Source organism: Pleurodeles waltl, chromosome 2_1 (assembly GCF_031143425.1).
Source record: "Pleurodeles waltl isolate 20211129_DDA chromosome 2_1, aPleWal1.hap1.20221129, whole genome shotgun sequence".
NCBI classification, from domain to species: domain Eukaryota; kingdom Metazoa; phylum Chordata; class Amphibia; order Caudata; family Salamandridae; genus Pleurodeles; species Pleurodeles waltl.
In genome coordinates, this window is record NC_090438.1 from 751,348,319 (window position 1) to 751,366,502 (window position 18,184).

The following is an 18,184-nucleotide window of genomic DNA, read 5'->3' on the forward strand; positions in this document are numbered from 1 at the left end:
TCAGAGGACGTAGGTGGAACAAAAAGATGTCTGTGATAAAAGTTATTCATGTTGAATTGCCACAACTTGTAAAATATAGCATGGAACAAAAGTGACCCCACGATATTTCCATTCCACCTGTAGGAGGAGCGACTTTTGACACAGGGAGCTGAAATATTGGAACTAAATTTAGATTGGAAAAATATCTCACTCACTCGTACCTTTCACTCGCAGGTAATGCTATTTTTATTTTATAGGTAAAAGCTATTCATAAAGAAAAAATAGCTCTTAAAAGTTATTTTAGATCAATGAAAATTGTTTTGCAAATTTCTGTTGACCCTTCCCAGAAGGCTACAAGAAATTCTTGCCCTACATTCAGCCTTGTTATAATACACTTCTTGAGCTGGTATTATAATCGGAGTAAAAATATAATTAGTAGTTCCCAGAAAACACAGAAAGCACACTCAGTAGAAAAACAACACTAGAATGAAAAACAGTTTTTTATATAACACTTATCTTTAGATGGTATTACAAACGTATCCTCCTCTAACAGTTGTTCAGTTGTTTGGGACAAGTAGTTCTGTGTGGAAAACAGCAAGTTCTTATGGGGCTCTGATGACGTGTATTAATGTCTTACCGCGTGGACCACTCAGCATGACCGCGTGCTGCAGCTTTAGGACCATGACACATCACCATAGGCAAACATTTAAGGATGTAATCAAGCTTATATTTAATGGCTTGAAATGAATACATGGGAGGCTGCCTTCTATTTTTCCCCAGGCCTTGTAAATTTCTTCCCCCGTTTGTCTTTTGAAAAGATCTTTTCAGAATAACATTATGTAATAATGTAGTTTGAAACAAGACAAACCCTAAAATAACAAACTAAGATTATGACAAAAATAGGAACAAGAAAAAACGTTATCACAAACAACAAAGCTAGGAATAGCCAGTTTTGCTGGTAGTCCATGTGCTGTCTGCTGGCTGTTGCCAGTGATTCCTAGTATTTTGCCTTCAGCTGCACCCTCAGGGCATCAGATGCAGGCATTGCACTGACTCTAATTATATATCTAATCCACCGTACAGTAATGGAGAATTTTAGACTGTCCTTAACCTATTCCATCACTGGAGGTAGAACAGTAAATTAGCCCCTTGGAATACCTTGGGGGTGACATATGCACTTTCCTCTGGCATTCTCTATCTAGAATCAGAATAGTAAATTAGATTTCTCTGCATCCACATAACATCTGTTGCCTTCAGGGTGCAACAGAAACATTGCAGGTTATTTACTAGGTGTTGGGCGAGGTTGCACAAGTCTTCTTTCTCTTGCAATTAGAGAACATAGAAAGAAGATTTGCTGGAAGCCGCTAAGTACTAGAAAGCCAAACTGCTACTCCAGAGGCCAGTGCCAGAAGCAAACAGTCCCCTGCGTTGCTACCAAAAATACACTCCATCATTTGAACGTGCAGAGCCAAACCTCAAGAGAGGAGGAAGCAAAGAAGATAAGGAAGATATGAGTGCACCGAGGAAGCAAAAAAGATAAGGAAGATATGAGTGCACCACATCCTTACACATAAAGGCAGGGAAATAATGTGCAAGCACAGAAATAAAAAATAACAGCTTAGATAGAAGTATACATTCTACATATCAGTTTTTTTTATAATCATTTAGTCAAAACCAATCCTGTTGTTAAAGCTTTCCTCATTTCACTATAGATGTTTCTGTATCTTATTTGGCAGTTGTAGAGGGAGAGACATGATGAGCTAAATGATGAGAATTTAAGTTCTCCTTTGGGTTTGGGTTTTCACAGTACAGCTGTCTAACAGGTATATGTCTAACAATATATGCAGAGTGGGCTTTGTGCCCACCTCTTTCAAGCAACGGCTTTTTGAGCACTCTATTTCTACAACTGACGTGAGGCTTTGTCAGTCCCTTCTTCACTCAGTCCAGTAGAGTACACTCTCTCTCTTAATGCTATTGGCTCTTTAAGTGTATCCTCCCACCGTCACTCGGTTGCTTGCATTGAACTTAATGAGGGACTACTTTACAACTATAGCTCTTGCTATCCGCTCCTACTGGACCCATCCTGTGTGTCGCACTCTAATGTGCTAAATGCTGCATAGATCAGCACATAAAACCCAGATCCACGGGCTCTGGCAGTGCTCATAATCTTTGCCAGTGTTTTTCTTAGGATGTATATGCAGCATTGGTTTCAGATGCCCTCTCCTACAACTACATTGCAATAGTTTGTAATAGTTATTTCTTATCGAGTGGCTTAGTTGTGGCCTTAAAGTGTTGTTTCCCTGATTAACTATGAGATAAAAATGAAAGAAAATGCAAATATATACTCTCAAAGCTAATACGCATCAGTGACTTAGAAAGTATTCGATAAATTAGGCTGCAACTAATTGGCAAGATATGTAGAATACAAAATGTTCCTGTCCACCCAATCTTCAAATAAAAAGAACTGACATACCTCATTTGTAATGATGGTGCTCATTTGGGCTGCAGGTTGAGCAGATGGTTGCATATAAGTCTGCACCGGACGCAAGGTACTGCACTGCAACGCTACACAGTTTCTCACTGTATTGATGCTCCCTTGTCAGCTGCACTGCCAGAAGCATCTCTTTGCGTGCATCATGCGATACAAGCAGTTCACAAAACCTGTACCATTGGAACTCCATACCTTTGCACCAGACACTCCAGGTGAATTTCAGAAAGTATTACAAACGCTGTGAAGCCCACCTCATCCACCATGGGTATGATTTAGACTCTGACTAAGCTCGTCTTTGCTTATCAAGACCCTACCCCTCAACTGTCAACCCATGAGTGCTCTGAAGCAGCCACACGAGCGCTATAAAAGCATTAAAAATGATAAGAAAAACACCAATATGCGGCCATGCAATTCAGAAGAATGCTGTAGAAAGAAGGTTGTAGTCTATTCTAGGGATTATTTAGTGAATATCCTAGTTCCTCAGGTCAGACCTGCCAGCATTGGTTCTGAAGAGATAAAATGTCCAGTAATAAGGTTACCATAAACGTTTTGCTAGCTCTTACAGATATATCCAATAATTGGCAGGAGGTATGCTGGTAATATATAAGGTTAATTGTCAAAGGCGGCTTTCGGTGTTTTCGGCTGCCTTTTGGCGCTGGGAGAGGTTAACAGTTAGAACCAACAGAAATAATGTTTCCTTAAATTCCAGGACAAGTGAAAAACATGCCAGCGAGAGGTTGCTGGTAGTGCTTTTTCAATGTACTTGTTACATAGATCTTAAGACTCGGGACAGCAGAGGAGACTCCCCTCCGTCCAAAACAGCTTTTCATGGACTGGGAGATAACCAGAAAAGCAGGCTCCTTGTCTGTATCACTGCAGACCAGTGCCAGAAACTAAAATGTAACTTTTGTTGAGATGAAGGGGAGTAATGCAAAATTATACGGTCCTCTTGCAAATCATGTTGGGGGTCGTCTAAGAATCTGCCACCCTTGGCATCAACAATCATTAGGAGATTTCCCATCCTCAAAAAACATTTGTTGGTTTTAATGCGGAAGGTAGTTGTTGCCAGTGTTTGAGGCTATGGAAATGATTGTGGAATTGGGGGTACTGTGGGTTTGGGGCCCCTCTGCACATTAGGGTTTCTTCAGGGTTATGTTTACACCTGTGCTGAGACAAAGCGCCATTGTAGGATCATTAGAAAGGTAAAAGTATGGTCTTTTCTGGACCTGTGTTTATTACAAGGCAGTCTACTGAAGTCATGTGACGGGCTTGCATTTAATACTGTTTATCAGGACACGCTCACAAATGGTGTCACAGTATTCGAAGTTGGACACACAAACACAGGGATCAGTAGTTCATTGTGCGTGGCTCAGCAGGCATTCGATTTGTCACACATATCATAGACTGTGAGTGCCAGAGTTGGCTCATATGAGGACGATACAGAAAAAATAAAAACAAATATGGGTCGCTATCAAAAAGTGAGAGTTTTCCTCCTTGGGCTTTCAAGTAACATAATTCCTCTTTCTAAGCAACCCATGTGCTTAGCAGCTTTTCTAATTTTCGCATATATCAAGTCTTCTTCCTCCCCCTCCACCGCGCATGCCAGATTTCCCTGCTTCACCGTGCATCGTCCGTCGCCTTCTTCATCTGTGGACCTGGGGTGTTGAGCAATAGACAAGTCTAGCGACAGTTCTGATCATCTCCGTTGATCAGGAGAGGATAAGAGGGGTGATATCATAGCTCCCGTGGCTGCTTCCGGCATTGGTAAGGTTAAAATTCTGGTTACCAGAGATTGATGATGAAATGGTTCTCCTGGAACGTTAGAAGGAAAGTAATCACTGTCTCACATGACATGATTTTGACTTTTAAAAGCACTGTTGCTGTTCCATCGCTTAAACTATTGAGTTCATTGAAGAGTGTGACAGCAGCTACATAACTAAAATGCCCGCCATATAACCTTTGTATAGCAAAAGCTCACTTCCTCAGGCCCAATCCAGAAGGTCATTGCACACCTAAGGTGCTGTGTTATGGAGAGGGTGCACCTTCCACCTCTGTGCTGCCACAAACTCTTAACTGGATGCTGCAGGCACAGACTGGGACGGTATACCCCATTGTAGTAAATGAACTGTTCAGAGTGCAGTCACACATTTTTGCCTGCACTCTGAACAGCGCATTAGTAAACTGAAGTTTGAAACGAATGGTCTGCCCTTCATTGCAGACGGAGACATGGCCTCTGTTTGAAACAGGGGCAGGCATCCCCCAAAGGCAGAAGCAGTGGGTGACTCAACTCGCCTTCAAGGCTCTTTGGGTCTCCTTCCAAATGGCACCATCAGGGAGGGTGCATCACCTATATGTCAGTGCGTGTCTTCACAACTTTTTTGCCATTCAGTCTGGGTCTGTAGTATGGTGACGGGTTCCCTCGTTTGCATGGAACCACCCCCTATGCAAATAAGGGAATGCGGGTGCAATCCATTTTTACAAAAGAGTCTGCACAAGACTCTGCAGCACCTCCTGTAAAACCAAAATGTGCCAAGGCTCAAACAACTGGCTCATGCATGTGTTGCGCCGCCAGGGCTTTCTATGATATGGCCCCAAAATGCAAGTGACTTGTGGTTATTATTCACAAAACGTAGCAAAGGGATTTAGTCACACATCCTAAATTGGTGGGGGTGACTGTGAAGTATATTCTCTGTAGTAAAAAGGGAAAAAGTTAGCAAGTAAAGGTACACTTTTTCTAAGCATTTACACAGGCATAAATGTTTGTACACCATGTATCTTAATATGTGTTAAAGCTTATGAATGCGAGCACTCCAGGAAAACTCTGTCACAGCTTCACAATTGTACTCCTGATTTTATTATGATTCAGAAAAAATATGTGTAATGCTAATGCTTATTCTAAACAACTCGGAGTACATTTACGATTTCCTTTGTGAAGGGAGTCACAAATGAGCCGCTTAGATGACAAAGTACACAGTGCCAGTGTGGCCAGTTCACAATGTTTTTCATCTGTTTGCAAACTGACTTTCATTCTTAATAAATAAGCCCTTTTTTCATCATTGCACTTGCCCATAAGCTAGTGCGCTGCTTGGATTTTGATTGGGGTTATGGCACCCAGGGAAGGCAACAGAGACGTAGCTATTGGAGTTCTTTATATGAAAGTTAGCATTTTCTATTTTGTTTCTTAATATAGAAAATCATTGTAAATGCTATACGTCCGCGTTGTTTTTTTCTAGTGATTCTTCTGATACCTAGTGAATTCCGAGTAAGTCTAAGCAATTCATAGGCGAATGCTTGAAAGAACCTTTGCTAAGGCTATCACTGGGCAGGATTTCAGGACATTTCTAAACGTTCCATTAGGAAATGACTCATAGAATATTGGCGCATGGATACATTCCCTCACAGTGCTTAAGCGTCAGAATCAGTCCATGACAGTGCTCCAGAGGGGAATTGAGAACCCATGTTTGGGAATATTTCACATTTCTGCTAATGTATGCAGTGTAAGCACTGTAAAGCCACCAGAAGTGAAAAGAGAGGGCCATAATTGTAAGGTAGTGCCTAGTGCATTTAAATGCAAACACTCGTGGAGGCGGAAGAATACACCCAAACAGTCAATAGCATTAGGTGAGAGCTAGATACTTGAATGTGTTGAGCAAAGCAGTGATTGTCGATGCCTCCAGACATTGGCTGAAAGAGGCTGATCAAGGCAAGCCAATGGTTGAAATGGGCAGACCCAAAGTCCACTCTATGCAAATTGTAAGCAATAGGGGCCAGATGTAGGAAGATTCCAAATTGCGACTTGCAATTTGCGAGTCCCTGCGACTCGCAAATTGCAAGTCGCAATTTGGAATGCAGAAAGGTGTCTCAGACACCTTCTGCAACTCGCAATGGGGTCGCAAAGACCGACTTCATTAATATTAATGAGGTGGGTCGCAATTTGCGACCCCATTGCGAGTAGGGGCTTTCATGGGGATGGTGGCCTGCTGGAGACAGCAGACCACCATGTCCGTGACTGCTTTTTAATAAAGCAGTTTTTTTTTTCAAAGTGCAACCCGTTTTCCTTAAAGGAAAACGAGCTGCACTTTGAAAAAAAAACGAAACCTTTAGTTTCGGTATTTTTCAGGACAGTTAGTGGTCCATGAGACCACTGCCTGCTCTGAAAAACTATTTTTTTTTCCAGACACAAAGGGGAAGGGGTCCCATGTGGACCCCTTCCCGTTTGCGCCTGGGTTACAATCCACTTCAAGTGGATGGTAACTGCGCTTTCATTTGCGACCGCTCTTGCGGTCGCAAATGAAAATGAATAGCATTGCGAGTCGCAAATAGGAAGGGAACACCCCTTCCTATTTGCGAGTCAGAAATGCATTTTGCGAGTCGGATCCAACTCGCAAAATGCATTTCTGCATTCCAGTGAGGCTTTTGCGACTCGCAAACGGTGTTTTTCGCCGTTTGCGAGTCGCAAAACCCTTGCTACATCTGGCCCTAGGTTCGTTTGACTGCCGTGCTGTCAAAACCCAGACTTAATAAAGGAAGATGGGAAAATGAGGAGAAAAACGAAATGTGTTGCATAGCTCGGTCTTCCATTCTAAGCCTGTTCTTGGTGCAGAAGAACTCTCATCTCCTTTCCTCTGAAAGGAGAATGAAAACGTCATGCTACATTTCTTTTTTCCAGGTAGAACGTTGTAAGTTTAACTCTCCCTGCAGCAGATGATGCCTGAGAAAATGTCTTGCATTGATGCTTATGGCATTCTAACAATTCAAGCCAAGATCCGCAAGGAAATCCTGTCCCTTTGGAGCGTGACCTGAACCTGCTTTCGTGTTTGTTTCAGCTTCCCCCGAGGAAGTCTGAGAGTTGCTTGCCAGGAATTCACTACAGAGCCTAAACATTCTCATTGCTCTGGATGAACTAGGAAGGGTTCTTCTAAATTTCATATGAAATTCAGGCTCTCGAGTAGCTTATCTCTCCCACCTTACTAATGACAAAACTCGGAGACGTGAACAGTGTATGGACCTATAAATGATTGTGCAAGGACCCCATTTCACTCAACAAAAGGGTAAGAGGCGTTTTAGGACTATACGAAATTAGCGAAGTTGTTTTTTTTGTTAACACCTTTTCCGCTTCCAAAAATCTCTCAAAGCTGGCAAAGTTTTAAAAAGCTACGGATGAAGACCTCAAAATAATTAGATTTTCTTGAAGACAAAAGCGCTGCAGATTCGATTTTTAGAAAATTCTTGCATAAGAGAAAGTTTTTGGTGAAAAAGGTCTCTAGTTACACATTTTTGAGGGTCACAAAATTTGTCAACTTTGGAAAATGTTATTTTAATTTCGCAAACCCTGAACCTAAATAGGTGCGACAAGCCCAACAGAGAAAAAAGTCCGAATGTGAAACTATTTACTTCATACTAGGGGAGTGCCAAATTCACGGTATTTCCTTTCACAAAATGCAAATCCATTATTTATAGCGGTATTTTAGTGTGAAATGCGTCCACACGCTCTCCGGTTTCCTTTCATTCGTGATCATTTTATGTTGGCTGTAAATGTTTACCATGAATAGTGTGCAGTTACCTGAAGCAGGCTTACTGGTGTAATTTTCAGAAATTTCAAGTTACAAGTGTATCGGAAAATTCCTGAAATTAGGCAAATTATGCTGGCGTAATTTAAAATTGGCCAAGCCTACTTGACATGTCATTTCATCTTAATAGTTGACTTTAGAAACATTTGATGCTGATAACAGACCGAGGCTGCCAAGCACTTGTCTTGGATACTCCACTGTAGAAGAAATGATTTAGTTTCTAAATGACTGTAATTTGCACATAAATTGTTATGAAAAAATGCTCTGCGCCTCTCTCATGCTCAGTGGAAATGCTGCTTAGAGACCCCTGAGTGCATAACACATGAATGAATGACGATGATCATCTTGAAGGTTATTTTCTTTTGAAAACTAAAAATGTTGAGGTGTTGCCACTTAAATCCTGTACAATTAACATCCTATTCAATAGTTCACATCCATTTGTAGGTCTTTTCTATTAAAATATGAAGATTTTAAAATATTGACCTGTAGCCATAATGACTGCAGTTGACTGAACTGCAGCTAGAATAGCCCATCTATGCTCCCCTGTGTATGCCCACCTTAATGATATTGTGTAAGTAGATATTCTGCAGGTAATATTGTTGTCGGTGGATATTTTTGTGGTTGATATTTCATCTTATAACAAATTGAATTACATATTGCTCATCTGTGCTTTTGGATTGGTTTGTGGAAAAATAGAGAAACCTTCCACCTACCTTTGCCCGGGAAGAAAGAGTAATGCCTGAAATAGTCACTGGAGAATGGCAGGGGTTAACGTGCTCTCTAGAAAGGCTAAGGACTGTTTGTGCCTCTATGTTGAGGAGCCTGACCCACATTCCAGGGAGCTTTGAACAGACCAGATGTCGGCCCTGTCATCTTCTCCCCATTCAAAAACCTTAGCATTAAAACATTTTTGGTAGAGGACTGCACTATTTCCAGGGCTGTGAAGTTGTACCATAGTTGCCTAAATCTTTTATTAATGTTTACATGAGTAGGGGACCCCTCTGAGCTGGCAATTCTTCGAACCAGGGTAAATCAGTGAGTTTATAGTCACTGTAATCATATTAATTTCATTTGCTTTACACTCTAAAAAAAGATAAAAAACATCAGGGGTCATTACGACCCTGGCGGACGGCAGAGAAGCGGCGGTAAGACTGCCAACAGGCTGGCGGTCTTCACCGTGTGGATCATGACCATGTCAACCGCTGGTTCTCCGTTCCGCCCGTCAGGGCGAAGACGACCGCCTGGCTGGAGAACAGGGTCTCCAGCCAGGCAGCCGTCACTATACCGCCGGCGGTATTTGAACCCGGCTGACCACCATGGATTTCATGCGGTTTGAACCGCCATGAAATCCATGGCGGTAAGCACTATCAGTGCCAGGGAATTCCTTCCCTGGCACTGATAGGGGTCTCAATCCTACCCCCCACCCCCACCCGGACTCCCTCGCCTACCCCCGCCACCCCCCCTGCCACCTTCCAAAGGTGGCAGGACCCCCCTCCCCGACCCCCAACATAACATCACACATACACACACGACACGCACCCAGGCACCACCAACGCACATACACGCACACACACTGACATACATGCCAACATCCACACACACAGTCATACACGCGCACCCACATTCAGACATACACGCACTCATTCCCATACACACAACACCCCTGCAAGCATACACGCACTCACACACCCCCTCTACATACACACACGCACACCCCCATGCACGCACACAACACTCAACACTTCCCCACCCCCCTCACGGACAATCGACTTACCTGGTCTGACGATCCTCCGGGAGGGGACGGGAGCCATGGGGGCTGCTCTGCCGACACCACACCGCCAACAGAACACCGCCACGCCGAATCACAGGACGTGATTCGCTGGGCAGTGTTCTGTTGGCGTGGCGGTGGAGGTGGAGCAACCTCCACTTCCCCGCCGCCCGCCAGTATGGCTGTTGGCGGCTCTCCGTCCGTAAAAGGACGGAGAGCTGCCAACGGTCATAATAGGCTGAGCGGCAAACCACCACCACTGGCGGTCTTCCGCAAGGCAGTCCCTCGGCGGTCTGGAAAAAAGACCGCCGAGGTCAAAATTACCCCCATAATATCTACAATATCAATACAGTATGAATAACTACAAAATAACTAACATTAAAAATAGCTGAATTAGTACACATCAGCATGTCCCCATGCAGCACAGATCTACTCGCTGTGGCAGTATATGACTTTGATTCCATTTTCTGAGAATGGTATTGTAAACTGGAAATTATTTGACCCAAATTGTCACTACTCAATCACAACTAATGGCCTGTCAACATCAGGTTTTACTTTGGCAGACACAGCGAGCAGTTTAAAGGCCTTTACCAGAAGTTCTTTGAACTTGCTCCAAAACCCCACTAAGGGAATATTCAGCTATGGCATGACAGCGTTTTCAAGTGATCAATGGGTGTATGAAATCTGCCCTTATTTTATAACATGGTTGTATCTAAGGGAAGCCCAGTCAATCATCAAATTCACACGATTACATTCTTGGTGTTGGTCCCCTGTAAAGGGCATTGAAGATGTAGACATCTTGGGTCACAAAGGTGAGTGCTTGATCATCTTTAATAAACAGACCCCGTTTATCATCTTTACGGTGGACTCTCTTGCCTCCTTTGCAGTCGCTTTGATGATAACATGTATCAGAGCCAAAGGCTAGATCTGAAAACCGGTAATGATTTCTCCTTGCAAAGCCTAAGAGGCCAGTCTTGGTTCTCCAATGCTTCTTCTTCTCAGACCGAGCTACGCTTGACAATACTGATGATTTTCACCTCTGCGTCCTATTCTGGAGCAAAGTAGAGCCCACGGGAGGCATGAGAAATATTTGCACTTTTGGTGTCATACGTGTCAGAATCATTAAGTGAATCAATGTGTTAACATGTCCTCTCTTCCCAGAAGCTTCACACTTTCTTTACTTATGGCCCCCATCTGAACTTAACGTCTCAATCGATGTTCTGCAATGTTACTTGTATACATATATCTCACAACTCTCACTAATGGGGGTACCTAGGCAGAGGCTCGATTGGACCTCACCCAAGTGTCCATGAACACAGCATAATCATGCCATTTGGAAGAGGACAGCCAATCGCAGACAGCAGAATCATGGCTAGAGTGGCAGGCTTGTACTGGAAGATAGAAGCATTAGCACTGATTCAAAAAGCTCCTCTCACTCTATGGACTCCCCACACGCCGCGCACCCAGGCCCTACCATGAGCGTGTTGTCTGCCCATCCACCTCTGCAGAGGCTGTACCCACAAAACGAGTACAGTGCGATGGTGTTGCTGCCATCTTGAATCACTAAGGTGCAAGACTGCTCAAAGAAACATTGGGAGGATCCCTAAATTATTCAGCATTATACCGAACTTTGTTTACAAACCAAGGTCATCGCTCCCCTCTCCAAATTCACTTTCTCAAAACAAGTGATCCTACACTTTTAAATAGTGCCTCAGACCAGAATTCTGTCATTTCTAGGCTCTTCAAATAACTAATAATAACATTACCCAATATAACTATCTTCAATCTACAGATCCCGGAATGATGAAAGACTAAGGGGGTCATTATGAGTTTGGCGGACGGAAAAGGCCATCCACCAAACTCCCGCGGTCTAGTTGCTGCCAATGTGGCTGCCTTCTCACAGGCCCCATTATAAGTTTCCTGCTGGGTCAGCAGGCAGATGTTTCTGCCCTCTGGTCCAGCGGGAAAAAGCCCACAACATTGACACTTGCTCATAACTGAGCCGACAGCAATGTGGCAGTGCGTAGGGTGGACCAGCACCCGTCGGGATGTTCACTGTCTGCAAAGTAAACAGTGAGAATTGCAACGGGGCTGGCCATGGTGCACCCTGCTCTGCCCATGCCAAGGGCATGGACAATGCAGGGCCCCCATGGGAAGCCCTGCACCCCATCTCTGCCAGCCTTTACATGGCGGTGCTACCGCCATGTAAAAGCTGGCAGAGAGGGGGGTTGTAATCCCCAGGGCGGCGCTGCATGCAGTGCTGCCCTGGAGGATTGGGATCACCAGCACCGCCAGTCCCTCCAGTGGAGGGAAACTGGCAGTGCTGGCGGTCTGACCGTTGTGCCACAGTCGTAATGTGCCAGTCTGACCACCACCAAGTGGTCTGACCACCGCTTTAGTGATTGGCAGACCACCACTGTGGCCCTGGTGGTCAGAAGACCACCAGGGTTGTAATGAGGGGCTAAGTCTGTCTCGCAGGGATTCAAACTTGTATCATTGCAGATGTCAGTGGTGCACATTAACTCACTGAGCCATCTTGTCAACAAGTAGTAGTGATGTGGTAGGAATTCACTCCCAAAGTTATAAATAACCTACTAAATAGATGGAAGTTCTGTTACTGTGAACATATGGCTACTCTAATGAATGCTATTTCCTAGGTAAAATCACACATACTTTCATGATTACTTATGCACATGGGAGTTGGTGCTTTTGAGACTTTTGAGATTTTATTATTACTTTTTGAGAAAATGAAAAGAAATCATCACTGAAAGAAGTTGTCAAATTGCAGGCAGCTGCTATTTAAAGTGTGATGTACACGTTATAACAGCAACTTTAAAAAGGAGACATGATATAAATAATTATTTGACCAGACACTTTAAAAGTGCAGGCAAAATAAATGGCTGTTTTCTTAAAAGATAATATACTAACATAAAATTAGAAAGCCCACTTTGAAAGAGCTTTGTCACTGAAGATAAAGGAAGTACTTTAACGTGGATGTGAACAGTGTAGACAAGATTTGAATGTGAAGGGAGCCAATGGATAGAGGGCTGACCCACTTCGCTGTGGTGAATGCTGGGGTGGGTAGGAGAAAAGTGTGAATGACAAATCAATAGGCCAATTGATCAAGCGTGCTGACCAAAACCCTTCTAGGTATGTGTAGCATATTCCCCATCTTGGGTACCTGCCAATGACTACACCACAAACACAGCTGTTAATCACACATCTTTATTCCTCTACATGTACCTTGGAACTCCCACATCCTAAACCAAGCCTTCAGTACATTCTATTGTACACTGATACGGAGTCTGCTAGGAGCTAGAAAGGTTCCGTTTTAAAGCATGGAAGACACTACAATATGTATACTATACATACATTTTTGGGGGGAAAACAGCAGTCTTGTGAGGCAGCTAAAGCTTTTTGGAATGTCAGACTTCTAAAGGTAATAACAAAGTAGACATCTGGAAGGTAGAAGCAATGAAACTATGTCACGTGACTTCCAGGGAAAGCCACAGCTGAGGCCTTGAATCTCTTACTTCTCAACAATGTGTGACAGAGAGACTGGGTCACTGAAAAAGGCCACTGAAAGAGGCTCTAAACCTGGCGGGGGGAAGGGTGGCCACGTAATTATTAGGAGGTAGCGAGAAGTTAGGCGAACTTCAAAGGAAAGGGTCATTAAAGTGAAACAGCAAAATACCTTTACAGGAGAAAACCAGATGTTTTGTTTTCAAATAATGAACTCCATGCGCCCAGTACTTCCGCTGGGCTGGTCATGTAAGAAAACTATGCCTGAGGCGACTCACATCTATTTTCTTTTTATATGCACAGTCCTTAGTCCTCTTTTGCTGTAGTACAACCCTCAGCTACAATTTTAGAAGCCATGGATCTATATATTCGAAAACCTCTGATGTATTCTAGTATTAGGGGTGTCACTTCCTGTGCACTGCATCTCACCAGCCTTGCTCTGTAGAGTTCATTAACTGCACATTTCAGGGCAGCGGGGTGGGCATGGTTCAGATGGCATCTTGCAGTGTCACGTTTCAGTGCACAGAGCCACATAATAAGTGCTTTTAAAACATCAACTGGGCTTTTGGTATGTTTGAGATTAAAGACAGTAAAATAAAACATTGGCAGGACCACTCGACTTGCTTTTTTACTCTGTTAAAAGCTTCATTCTGATCATTATGACGTTGTGCAGAATTGTGTGGCAAGAGAATTGTACATGTTGTTTTGAATGGCCAATTATATATGATTCTCTTTATTTACATGTAACATGTTATAATTATGTGGAATCAACGATAGACCTAGAGTCTGCATCGAGTCTGTGCAGTGTTAGGAATTAGTAAATTTGACCCCAGGATTCTTAATTGGGTAAGAGAAAGGGTGTGTGGCCTCCTGCTTCAGATGCTCTGAGACAATTTAAGCAGTTGTGTGTATGTCTTAAAGCTATGCTTATAGCATCAAAGCTTACCACATTCGACATTAAAACAGAAAGGGTAAAATATGATATTTTTAGGGTGCCACGGCATTTTCAAAGAAATGTGACAACAATTGTATTCACAAATAAATGATGCATGGCTCAAAAATATCACGTATTAGCGCTATGAGGCTTAGTGAGTTGCACTCGTGTACAACGAGGAAGACCTACCCGCAAAACATGGGGCTTCCAAAAAATAATGACCTGCACTTTTGGCACAGGGGGCAGTGAAGTCTGCACTGAGCACCGGACACAAACCACGCTATACTTTTTTTATGTGAAGCTTACTCTCTTTTTAACTTCATTAGTTCACACTTTAATACAGACCCGTATTTGCCTACGGTTATATTTTGTATAAATGTATGCACTAAAATAATGTAAGTTGCAAATTAACCTTGCTTTCTTATGATTTATCGGGGACGTTTTCAGATAGCATATAGTCAAATTAATGACAACATTTTGTTTTATGCGCAGAAACGTATTTGTTTACAACTAGAATTTCCACAAGTTGCGAACTGAAAAAAAGCAAATTAGAGTTGTTTCAGTTGAAAGTCTTCTGGGAAGTCAGTGAGGTGAAATCTCTAAGGGTGTCTCCTGGGTGGCCTTTCTACTGTTCATGGACACTGCATAATTATCTATGGTTTTCCATTTATCATCCATCGATGGCAGTTTTTTGGCTCTGGTTTTCAGCGGGGAACGAATCTCTCCATTTATCCCACCACAAACATACATTTTAGACCCCCTCCCCCATGAGTGAAATTGTTAAGGGACTAAAAGCCACGATATATGGCCACTTGCGGTTTCCAGGTAAGTTTGAAGAAAATATTCAGCATTAATACGGGTAGTGGTCGGTGATTCCAAGAGCGATGAACTGGAGGGTAGGCATCTAGCCTCCTGTGATCCCTGCCATGTATTGCTACAATGTAGGAGGAGGGTCCGGCACGCTGCTCGCCCTCGGGGGCTCATTGAATCAAGCTCTGTCCCAGCTGGAATGGAGTGGAAGAGCTGATGGATGTTGGTTTCTTGCTTCTCTGAGTGCAAGACAGATTGTGTGGCTTTAAGACTCAGGGCCTGATTCACAAACTGCATTTTGTAGTATGTAAAGTATCACTACAGTAGTACTACTTACAACAAAATGAAGTTTACCAACCTATGACGGGGAATCATCTCCTCCACCTCTCCTGTCTTTGCTGTTGGGAAATCCCCACGACCTGCGGTGCATGAATTTAAGCTCCCAGAGACCTCTCCATTGGGTGGAATAGTTAGAACATAAGCAGGGAAGTCAATTTACAAGAAGATTTCGCATGTTTGGTAGTTTTTGGTTTGCTAACGCTCCATTGATGCATAGATAGGAATAGTAAGGATCTGAATGGCAATAAACTCTAAAACATGTATTTCACTACTGGGTTTATACTCTGTGCATCTAAGCCAATGTTCAATATACACATTGCAGCATTTGGTAAAACACCTGTTGCACCAATGGACATCCTGAGATTATCAGCTTTTTTGATGCGAAATATTAACGCAAGAGCGCACATATTCACATATTTCTGCTTTTCAAATTTTGCATGATATGTAGTGCATGTTTATTGAGAGACTGTTTACAAAATAGCAGCAGCAAAGGCCTCTTTACATAACAATCTTAAATGCTTGCTGTGTTGATGAGCATAACCTTCAAAACCATTTGTGGGTATGGGAAGTAATACTACAGGAGTACTGTCTTTGTGAATTGGCCCGAAGAGGCCAACTTCCTATTGGTAAAAGAGCGAAGAGGGCACCGTCCTTTCTGTTTGTACTAATTATGTGTGAATATTCCCATTTTGATGTTCTGGGGCAGGTTCACCAAGACATGTAAATATACACAAAACAGTACCTTAGGAGTACTGTTTTATTTACTCCCGAAAGCCTTTGTAAAAAGGCCCTTATGTTTCCCACTCAACAGTATATGTATTGATCAACGGATAATGTTAGTAACCAACATACTTGTTGGCATTATTGGGGGCTGTTCATGTAAAATATCAAGTTAATGAACCCTTCAAGCGGTTTGTTTAGAGATGACCTATTTTTCAGTTTTAATCTTTCATGAAACAAGTGCCCAGATTTGCTGTTATTTAGTACAGGCGTTCACATGGTGCTTCACGGTGCTAAGTGGTGCAAAGGCCAGTGCTGGTCAGCTTCCAGATGCAAAATATATTTTGTTCTGAAAAATAGACAAAAGCACAGTGGAAAATACCTTTGCATTGAAGAGTGCCACCCTCAACATTATCTATGCAAATAAGATGTGAATGGGTGAAAATAGTGCAGACCCCCATGGTTTTTCTCACAAAGTCAAATCCAATGAAATAGCATCACTGGCTTTGCATGAAATCCAAGGGGCAACTGAGGCAACAGGAGCACTGAAAGAGCAAACTCAATATATCGTTTGATGTTACTAAGTGAAAGATGTGTAGTTAACTCAAAGTTACACATTTTATGCAGCTTACCCTTGGATGGCTGTCCATGCTTTGAAATAGGGAAATATGTTTTGGAGCATGTACCTCAAATACAAATCTCATTCAAGGGAGCGGTGATTCACCTTTATGTCAATCCGCAATGCTTAGATTCATGCTAAAACATCTTTTTAAGAGTCAGTGCGGCCGATGACATCTTTGGCACAAGACTCGTAAATACTGTGCTGTGCAATGTTTTTACCATTTATGCAATGCAGCACAGCGAATATTCACAAGGGTTAGTAGATCTGGGCCATAGTCTTTAATGACAGGTAAGGACCACAAGGTAGCAACTTCCGGTCTCTACGAGCCTGCTTACATGTCTGTCTTCACTCAACATATATATATTACCTCATTGTTGTCTAAAGTGGGTTTTTGAGGCCTAGATAAATGGCAGGTATCTAGATATCCCCATGAGAAAAATGTATATCTAATTAATCTAACTTTGAACTGTTCATTCGGCCTCGTTTCCTCCATTGGAAATATGTTTAAATTCTTGAGCCTCTACTTGTGGGGTGTTTGGTTGGTGTGAACCAGAGTTTTGGGTCTCCATAACTCTTGGTTGTTCCTTTGCTAAGATGCCAACTATTGACGTAGCGAGGATGACACAGACTTTAATGTTAGACAGAAACAATGGGCCCTGCTAGAAAATTGTCCTGCTACCCACTGGTTGATTATCTATAATAAGGGTGCATTGGGTCCTGCACACCCAAGGGCCCCTGTGTCACTGCTCATGCTGTAATTATGATAGCTTCATCTCTAATGTCAACCTCTTGACCAACTCCCAGCCTCCCAGTTTTTCAAGCTATATTTTTTCTTTCAATCTCTCTTTAGCTCTAAACCATAATACTGACTTTATGCCCTCTGCCAATAGGTGTTCCCTTTCTACAGTAGCACTTAAAAATACGTTGAAGATCACAGGCCTGGAAATCAATTTCTGTGACCACCCCCCTTCTGGCGGCTGGAAGAAAAGCTTGTGAATGTGGTGTCTGTTTGCTAAAACCACCAGTGCTAGAAATGAGCAGGATCTATCCAGATGCCAGATCAGGCAGCGGTTACTGAGCTGATTCTGGGCCAGTCTCAGTGAAACATGCTGACTTTGTCCTCCTACAAATTTCTGACTTTAGGACGAATTCACTGGCACCTACACTTTGCTTGCTTTGTGTTTGGTTGAAGCAACTATGAGGAGGCAAGGTAGGCCTCATTCTTTCAGCTCCAGCGAAGTCCAATACAAATGCTTCACTTAAAGGCCCATTGAAGCTCTTCTTGTTCGAGTGTCATCCTAGCTTAGGGCTAGCTGGAGCCAAACACCTGGATAGCAATGCTATTGAGCAAATAAAGCCCTTGGTTTTTAACTTCACAAACGCTTGAGCTCAACTATGAATTGGAGGCAGGTTTGATCTCTGTATGTAG

The 18,184-nt window shown here is 42.9% G+C and overlaps 1 protein-coding gene across 1 annotated transcript in view; it reads left to right on the forward strand.

The window, feature by feature from the left end:
* Positions 1 to 18,184, forward strand: part of PXDC1 (PX domain containing 1) — a 111,504-nt gene that overhangs the window by 27,741 nt on the left and 65,579 nt on the right. The gene's annotated exons all lie outside the window — the stretch shown is intronic.